Genomic DNA, 9,825 nt, shown 5'->3' on the forward strand with positions numbered 1-9,825 from the left:
GCCCACCAAGGTGGAAAGAAGTTCAAGAAGTAGTGAGACGTGCAAGGGCCTCTTCAGCCCCGGGTCCTAATGGAGTCCCCTACCGGCTGTATAAGAGTGCTCCAGATGTGTTGCAGTTTCTATGGAAGCTGATGAAGGTAGTCTGGAAGAAGCAGGTTATTCCTAAGGCGTGGCGTAGAGCAGGGGGAATCTTCATTCCTAAAGAAAGGGACTCGTTAGAGATAAGTCAGTTTAGACCTATCAGTCTACTTAATGTTGAAGGGAAGGTTTTCTTTAGTGTTGTGGCACAGAGGCTGTCTAGTTATCTAGAAAAGAATAGGCTAATAGATACTTCGGTGCAAAAGGCTGGAATTCCCGGCTTCTCCGGGTGCTTAGAGCACACCAGCATGATCTGGCACCAAATCCAGTCAGCTAAGCGTGAGAAGAGAGACCTGCATGTAGTATTCTTGGACCTGGCTAATGCTTTCGGGTCAGTGCCGCATAGTCTGTTATGGGAGGCCTTTGATTTCTTTAGAGTGCCAGGTAGTATAAAGAGCTTAGTTAAAGCCTACTTCTTAGATATTCAACTCTGCTTTACCACAGCAGAGTACACTACAGCTTGGCAGCAGCTGGAGATAGGCATTATGGCAGGGTGTACAATTTCCCCATTAGCTTTTACCATGGCAATGGAGATCATTATTAGGGCTTCAAAATGGGTAGTGGGTGGAGAAAGGCTGCAGGGAGGGCTGCGGCTCCCTCCAATTAGGGCATACATGGATGACATGACGACTATGACGTCAACCGCTCCATGTACTAGCAGATTGTTGGATAAGTTAAATAGTAATCTGCAGTGGGCTAGAATGAAAGTGAAGCCAAGTAAGTCCAGGAGTATTTCAATCATTAAAGGGAGGGTAGTAGGTAAGAAGTTTGTTATAAATGATGAGGTGGTGCCTACAGTATTAGAGAAACCAGTCAAGAGTTTGGGAAGATGGTATGATGCAAGTCTCAGTGATAAGGGACAGTTTGAGGAGGTGAGGCAGGAAATGATTCAAGGTATTTCAAGTATAGACAAGTCAGGGCTCCCAGGAAAGTTAAAGTTGTGGTGTTTGCAGTTTGGATTGTTGCCTCGGTTGATGTGGCCACTGACAGTGTATGAGGTTCCCCTTTCAAAGGTAGAAAAGCTAGAAAGGATGATTAACTCATTCATTAGAAAATGGCTCGGAGTCCCACGCTGCCTAAGCAGTGTAGCCTTATATGGGAAAGGCATATTGGAATTGCCATTATCTAGCCTGACAGAGGAGTTCAAGTGTGCTAAGGTTAGACTGGAAATGACTCTGACTCAGTCAAAGGATCCAGTGGTTAGGAGTGTAGCGCCCACAGTTAAAACAGGGAGGAAGTGGAACCCAAAGGAGGCAGTACAGCAAGCACAGTCAGCTCTTAGACACAGGGATATCATAGGTCAGGTGCAGCATGGGCGTGGAGGCTTAGGGTTGTGCATAGGGAAACCTGTGTGGAACAAGGCATCAGTAATAGAAAAGAGGAAGATGGTAGTTGAAGAAGTACATAGGCAAGAGGAGGCAGTAAGATGTACTAAGGCAGTGTCGCAGGCAAAGCAAGGGCAGTGGGTGAACTGGGAGAGTGTAGAGAAGAGAAAGTTGAAGTGGAGAGAGTTGTGGAGCATGGAGGCCAGCAGAATTAGATTTATTCTAGGGGCTACTTATGATGTGCTGCCATCTCCCCAGAACTTAAATCAGTGGTTGGGCGAGGATGGTGCCTGCCCGTTGTGTTCTAGTGTATGTACATTGAGGCATATACTGTCAGGGTGTAAGGTCAGTCTCTCCCAGGGGCGATACACCTGGCGTCACAACCAGGTGTTGAAATGTTTGGCAGCTGCAGTTGAGGAAAAGCGGCTAGAAGTAAATTCTCTAGTTGCTAGCAAAGAGACTAGACAGATCAAATTTGTACGTGAGGGAGAAAAGATTAGACCAATTAAGGTCAGGCACAAGTTAGGGCAGCTAAGTGTAGGTGGAGCCTGGGAAATGAGGGTTGACTTGAATGAACAGCTAGTCATCCCAGCATATATAGTTAGCACCCGGCTACGTCCGGACTTGTTACTGTGGTCTGAGGTAGAGAAGAGAGTTTATTTTATCGAACTCACAGTCCCGTGGGAAGATCGAGTTGAGGAGGCTTATGAGCGCAAGAAAGCTAGGTATGCTGAAATGGCAGCAGAGGCAGAGCAGCGAGGTTGGAGGGCTCGAGTGCGGCCTGTAGAGGTGGGCTGCCGTGGTTTTGTGGCAAAGTCCGTTATTGCCTTACTAACTGAGTTGGGCATTCGGGGACGGAGCCTGAAACTTGCGGTTAGCAACATGTCTCAGGCAGCAGAACGAGCAAGTGAATGGCTGTGGATAAGGAGGAAACATGCTAGCTGGGGAGCTCGCTAAGGTCAGATTGATTGTTTGTTGTTGGTCATGATTAACGGTCCGCATCAACAGGGCTGAATCATTGACGGTGGTGGTGTAGTTAGGGATTGTTTGTTGTTGGTCATGATTAACGGTCCGCATCAACAGGGCTGAATCATTGACAGTGGTGGTGTAGTTAGGGATTGTTTGTTGTTGGTCATGATTAACGGTCCGCATCAACAGGGCTGAATCATTGACAGTGGTGGTGTAGTCAGGAATGTCATACCGAACCGACCTGGATAGCTAGGCTTAGATAGTGAGGTAATATGCAGTTGTGCGGTGGTAGCATGGAGGGGGGTGTTTCCAGGACGCTGGATTACACCGTTAAGCCTTCTTGAGGTGTCGTGGGCCTAACTTAACGAAACGTCGGTGAAGGAAGGTGCCCACTTGAAAACCCCAATGACATGCTTCATACTGCTGTTGGCTAGGGTAGGTAACTGGTGATTTGTGTCTTGTTTATTAGTTTGTTAGCCTGTTAGCTTGTTTTATTCTGGATTGGGCTTCTAAATGTGTTTTTCCTCGGATTTTGGCACAAGGGATAGTAACATCTTGTCCTGTGTATTAATTAATACAATACCTGATAGTAAATAAACATCCGTTATGAGTGCAAACGTGCATATTTAATTGAAAGGAACAATCAAATACAAATCAATCAGATAAGTCATAAAGAAATAAAGCTTACTTTCCTCTTCATGCCAGATGTCTTGAAGAGAACGATCTTCTCATGATGGGTTCTCATCCTGACCAAGACCCAGAAAGGTGTCTCCGCTGTACAGGAGCATGACGAACTGAGGCTGCGATAGTGGACGTTATGTGACTTTCAAAGTAGACTTACAAGGCCAGTAGAGAAAGGAAAGGTGTAAGTCAAAAGACCCATATTAGGAAAATATTAGAAAACATGAAGTGTATTTCATTGGAAAGTTCAGCTCTTTTCACTTTGTTGTGTTAGGACCAGCAGATGGCAGTGCTGCTCCACCTTCAGACTTTTCTATGCTGCCTGAGATTTATTATACTGTAGTTGAGATTACTGCTAGAATAGAATCACTCTCTAATCATTGATTTATCTCATGAAGTGAGTTAACAAAATGAAAGGAGTACAATTCTGATCTGTTTAGTTTACTCTGATCATTCACTAAAAAGAAATTGAAAACTGATCTATGTTTTTTCCAGCTCACATTTTTAGCCACCATCACATGAAAAGCAACATATTCATACTACTGAATGTGTAGGCCTACACATCACTTAAATCTCCAAGGAGCATGCAGCATGTATAGCATTTTAAACTGTTCACACTGTAAACAGGAGAAGACTGATGCTGATGTTTTGTGTAACTTGTGTGCTCCTCATCAAAGCCAAGAGGATATTAATTATAGTCACATCAAACACCGCACACTGAATATGTGCAGGCAGATATCCTTCTGAGGCTGAAACTTCTCAGTGAAATAGTGTTTCCAATATATCCCAGATGAGTTAAAGTTGAAGACTTGTCATGTTAGTGAAGGGATTTTAGAGGACATGGAAGGTTTGGCAGCGGCTACCTTAAATCTGAAACGCATTAAGTTGCTAGCTGGCTTAGTGGGGATGTGTGCTTCTAGATGATTCATGGAGTGGGGAGAGGGGGCATTTCTACAATACAAATTCATTATTGTGAAAGTTTTCTCTACTTAATTTTTTTCTTATGAAATAGCCTACTGAATAGTTTTCAGCCTCCAGCCTTCTGATAATCAAATGAAACAACCTGAAAAGGGAACAACGTGTTTGTTTGAACTGTCCACCGCTCTTTGCAAGTTGAGACAATTGACAGTAAATAATATGGACGAAGCGTACTGTTGTTTTTTGGACTCCTGTTTGGAAGCCTAGTGTAGCCTGTTGCCATCTTGGGGCCCTTCCGCAGCTCACGCGAGACGGCACGAGACGGGAGATTTCCCAGAGCCGAGTATTGTAACTGATCAATGAGGGCTGTTACCCCATCAGGAACTTTCTTTCTGGTTTTACTGTAGGCCTATACGTCACATGTTGCTCTTCCACAGCTTCAGCTTTCATTCTGTAGCATCTACAGTGTGTCTCTTTCCTGGAAACTGATTTCTCTGGCACTGACACTTTCAAACAGGATCTGATTCCGTCTGTCATTTCGCTTCAACACATGCTTTTAGGCTATCTGATACAATTGACACATTCCTCTTCAATAAGATGTAATAAAATGATTTGATTTATATGTCCTTTCCTCCAGTTCGTGTGGTGCATGAAGGCGGTCCACCTGCATGGTAACCACATTCTTCCAGGGGTGTTTAACATCTGTTCCAGGTTCAATTACATTTCTCACAGGTCCTCTCTGTTTTCAGGATCAATCAGAGCCTCCCTCAGCCTGTCCCAGGCCAGTCTGCTGTAACCTGAGCCTCCGTGTACATCACCCACCCACACCTCCAGGGCATCTGATCACCCAGCCTCCTGAGACACAGGGGTTACATGTTGTCCATCACCAGTTATGACAGATTCAATTGGATTCGGGAAGTGTAGATGTAGCCGCGGCGCTTTTAGCCGCCATGTTGGAACAGGGTTCGAGCAGCACTGTGAAAGTGGCATGTGCTCACAGGTGTCGTCTTTTACGAGATATGAATCATACTATTCATCGTCCCCTTGTGGCCGAGGGTATTACACCCTCCCAGGCTTGAACAATGGCTTCAAAGCTGGAGTGCAGTTCTGGTTTAACGCTCACTGTATGAAGTGCTATGTTGTCATCGATGAGACGCCTGAGAGGGTTCACTTGACGCTTTCAAAGGGGGAGCGGATTACCTGGTGACCACGGTCCTCCCTCCCAAGCAACACACACACACACACACACACACACACACACACACACACACACACACACACACACACACACACACACACACATGCAGGCCAACAATGATGTCATTCAGGACATGAAATCAAGCCAGGGAGTATTTGAGCCAAACAGTAGCACTTTGAGGGAATCCCCTTATATGAATTTCCAATTTAATAAGACCATTGCAAATAATAGTGACTACAAACAATAGTAAATCCACTGTCACTTTTGTCTACTTTGTTAGTGTTTCTCATAGGTGCCTAATATAAGCCTCCACATGCTGACGTGGCTCAGATATTGGTATCGTTTACATTGTGTAGAAGTTGTTTCCCTCTCTCCCCCCAGCCTGAAGGTGACAGGAGAGGAGAGACAGGCTGGCAATAGGGCGTGGGCATCAATTGACACTTGGCTTGTATGTGGCATGTTACTACAGTCTAACCACATCTATTCATAGCCATTGGCACAGATTCATCTCTGTAGTGTAGAGGTAGGCTATCTATCTTGTTGGAGGTTATTGGGCCAAGTGTCTCATGTTCACATGGGAAGCATCCACCCATGTTCATGCTCAGAAAGCGGTTATTGATAACTTTATTAGGAGTCTATCTTTGTTTTTCACAGTTTTGTTATTTTTGGAAAGCTAAGCTACTTGCACTTGTAAATTCTATTTCACATCACTAAAGACTGTAGTCGCAGAACGCTCAAATCCTTTTTATATAGCTGAAAAGCATGTGAAAACTTGAAATGGACTTGCAAAGCTGTCTGTTTGCAGGATTAAAATGCCAGCACTCAACATCCAGTTTTTATTGAAGTTGTGTGAGAAGGTCCAACATGTGAAAGTGTTTTAGGACTTGGCCATGTCTGTGTTTAGAAAATGACCATTCGTGATGCTCCGCGTTGCGTGCTGTACAGTATGGGACCAGACGATGCTGTGGTGTGGCCATTCTTAGCAAAAAACCACCAACACACACAACCAGTGGAAGGACTGAGTCAGGGAGGATGCATATGGCATATCATATCATGGAGACACGCACTCACATGGCTAGTATGTATTTTTTGGAAAGGCAGCAGGGCTACTGTGTGTGTGTCTGTGTGTGTGTGTGTGTGTGTGTGTGTGTGTGTGTGTGTGTGTGTGTGTGTGTGTGTGTGTGTGTGTGTGTGTGTGTGCGTGCGTGCGCGTGCGTGCGTGCGTGCGTGCGTGCGTGTGTGTGTGTGTGTGTATGTCACTGTGTGTCTGTTCGTGGGTGCGTGTGCGTGTGTGTGTGTGTGTGTGTGTGTGTGTGTGTGTGTGTGTGTGTGCGCGTGCGCGTGCGCGTGCGTGCATGTGTGCGTGTGTGTGTGTGTGTGTGTGTGTGTGTGTGTGTGTGTACATGCTTGCATGTGAAGCCCCCTCGTTACAGTGGATGTGTCTTTTCCCCATAATGTCTCTGCAACCTATTACAAAACCTTGCTTGGATGATCTCCCGCACATGTGAATAATTATGTTGTGTTCAAATCAATCTATCATCAAGAATTAATACAACGTTGATTTGTTCCAGGCAAAAAAAAAACAACGATATTACGCTACATTTAATAAAACCATGGAACAAGTCAAGAACCAATTTGTGCTTTAATATAGGCATGGCAAAGCCAAACCATGGGCTGGTATCCACTGTCACAGAATAGTGAATGGGCTATGAAATGGAGCCATGCATGCAGGCCAGGTGCATACCTCCTTCATTCAGAGACAAGTCCAGGTTGACAGCATCATGTACTGTAGTGGCCTGGGTTTACATTTTATTCAAAGATGCAGCTTGAAGAGAAAAGGGGACATGAAACCATTAAATCCACTATATTTGGTTTGGTTTGTGTGTGTTTATACAAAGCGGTGTGAATTTCAATATTGTGCTTCAAATGAATGCTGTTGTTGTTTTCTTTACGTGCAAAGGATTTCCAGCCAGTTGGCAACAGTGGCTCAGTCAGAACCTCACCAGCGAATGGTGCAAGCCCTTCTATAAACTTTTTGATTGTTTTATAATCAAGCCCGATAAGCAGATGGTAACTGGTATTTTGTAGACTGAAATGGTAATGGCACGAGGTAAGTGCTGAAAAATGTCCAGAAAAACAATATTGTAATAAAAATTATATTGTAAAAGTCCCTAAAAAGTTCCCTCAATTTGCGCTTAGTTACTTATGAAAACTCTCTAACCCTAATTACTCTCGCCTCAATTAAATGCTGGGGTCACTATTTAACAAGATACTGTGGGCCCTAAACCGCAGAGAAGAGAGAAAATCCCCGCCGCATTTCTTCCCTGAATCGAAGGAGACTGTGGTACCGCTGGAAAATGTGTGGAGTCCCCAGTATGAACCGTCTTCATTTGTGGCTCCTCAAAGGGGAAACCACTTTTACACTCTAATCCTGCTTTTTATCTGCAGCGTAGAAATCAGCCCTTTTCCTTCATCATGGCCTTCAGAGGGCTTCATTCATCCCCCCGTACGTACGACTGTTTCTGATTAGTCGGCCATGTGCCCATGCTCCCCCCAAATAAGAGTCGCCGCACGTAAATGTACATCCCTCATCATGCCTAATCTCCACTCGTTACTGCGGCCTGAAACCCAATCCACATTGGGCCATTCTCATTCAGGCAAACAAATCCACAATGGGAGGAATTGGTGGCATGCATTAAATTGTGGGCTCAAATCCTTGGAAGCTGCATACCGACCAAAGCTAAACAAATTACTGTCCCCATGAGAATGGAAGATGTGGAGGTTTATGAACTTGTAATTTCAACTTGTATGAGCTTTTAAGTTGTTTGGAACAAATGCGGAGAAACTCATTCTGCATTTCAAACACGCTAGCAGCCATTGTCTTCCCGTCTTCTATAGACTTACTGTAGCATTATGTATACATTTCAGCGAAAGAACATTTGGGGATCTAAACTGTCCCCTCTGGGCTTGGAGTCAATGGGGGAAAGGACAATAACGTGTAACTCAATTTCTGAATTCATGCAACAGCTCCATCTGGACCTGCTAGTGTTTTGCACTTCTTACGGTGGCAGCCATCTTTAGTGGATGCTCCCAGGCCTTTCAGCTGCCAGCCAGCTACCAGCCAGCTGCCATAAAGAACTGATACACCAAGGGACATTTTATAGAAACTATTAATGATATCTATACTTAAGAGATTACATTGGTTTAAGTTATGTTAAGTTTAAGTCTACACTAGCTCTTTTTTGTAAAGGCCGAATGACAGCATACATCTTAAGTTCCAGTCCTGCTTTTACAGACTGTATTCTCCATCGCTCCTCAGATTTTCTTGCTCTTTTATTCATTCACAATGATTGTATCTATTTCACCCAAACTACTGTAGACTGTCCCAAATGTCCTGCTGATGTACTACTGTAGACTGTCCTAAATGTCCTGCTGACGTACTAGCTGACCCGGGCCCGGGTCAGCTTTTTTTTTTTTTTTTAAGAATAGTTTATCTATAGGCTAAAGGCCAGTTAGGCAATGTTTGTACCTGACATGTTTCGGTTGCTGTTTCTGCAGTCTTCATCAAATTTGATCAGTTTAAGTTGATGTAGACTACCCCCTGTAAACATAGCTCTGTTGTTTCAGAATTGGCAGGGAAGCGCTATTTGCTGTGCTTTGGTTGTCACAAGGTGTCAGAGATGTAGCTATTTATTAAATTTGAACCTCACTGCATGTTGTAGTGATCATGATGTGATTAAAACACACACACACACACACACACACACACACACACACAGAGAGAGAAATCAGCTGCACCCAAGCACACAGCATGCCATGAGCAGAAAGATGGAGACAACGCATCTGATCACTTTATTTCTTTAATTTAATGAACCTGGCACTGACTGGCTATTATTTTGTTTATTTTTTTGTCGATTTTTGCAGCAATTGTTTATTCTATGACTTTTCATATAGACATATATGTTCAGAGTGCTCCAGACAGGTCCCGCATTTCACGTTATGCAAAGCTCAGCTCTATTAATGCCTTAATCTGCTGCTGTGAAATAAATGTTTTATTTGATTTTGAATAGTAGTCTTTCTTGTGTTGTTATTGCGCTTTTCAGAGGTTATTGTGGTTAAAAAGTCCAGAAATAGGCATAGCGGGTATATAACCTATGTTTTACGATATAAAAATATCATATTAAAAAAAAAAAAAAACAGCCCCCTCCCCAGTTATAACTGCCCCCTCAGTCATTTCATCCTGGCGCCGGCCCTGAGCTGACCGTTGGCTGTAGTCTTTGCGGTATGTTCAAGTACAACTTTTTGGCCCAGACACAGGCAATGTGAGGCGACGCAGCAGACCGGCCTTCGTTGCCGCTATGGACGTGGGTTTGGTGTGTCTTCTTGGCCTTTACTGAAACCTGTTGCTAATACTGTGAACACTGGTCGGCTGCTCATGATTTTCCCAGATGCCAGCATGGGAAATCAGTCATCTTGAATGCCTACTGGGCTGGCACAGGGAAACGATCAGAAAGACTGCAAAATAGAGAGCCATAAAAGTTGGCATAGATGAAGTGAGCCAAGGACATTTAAATGTGAGTGAGGCCCACTAATACT

The sequence above is a fragment of the Poromitra crassiceps genome (assembly GCF_964638095.1).
Source record: "Poromitra crassiceps genome assembly, chromosome: 13".
In the NCBI taxonomy this organism is placed as follows: Eukaryota; Metazoa; Chordata; class Actinopteri; order Beryciformes; family Melamphaidae; genus Poromitra; species Poromitra crassiceps.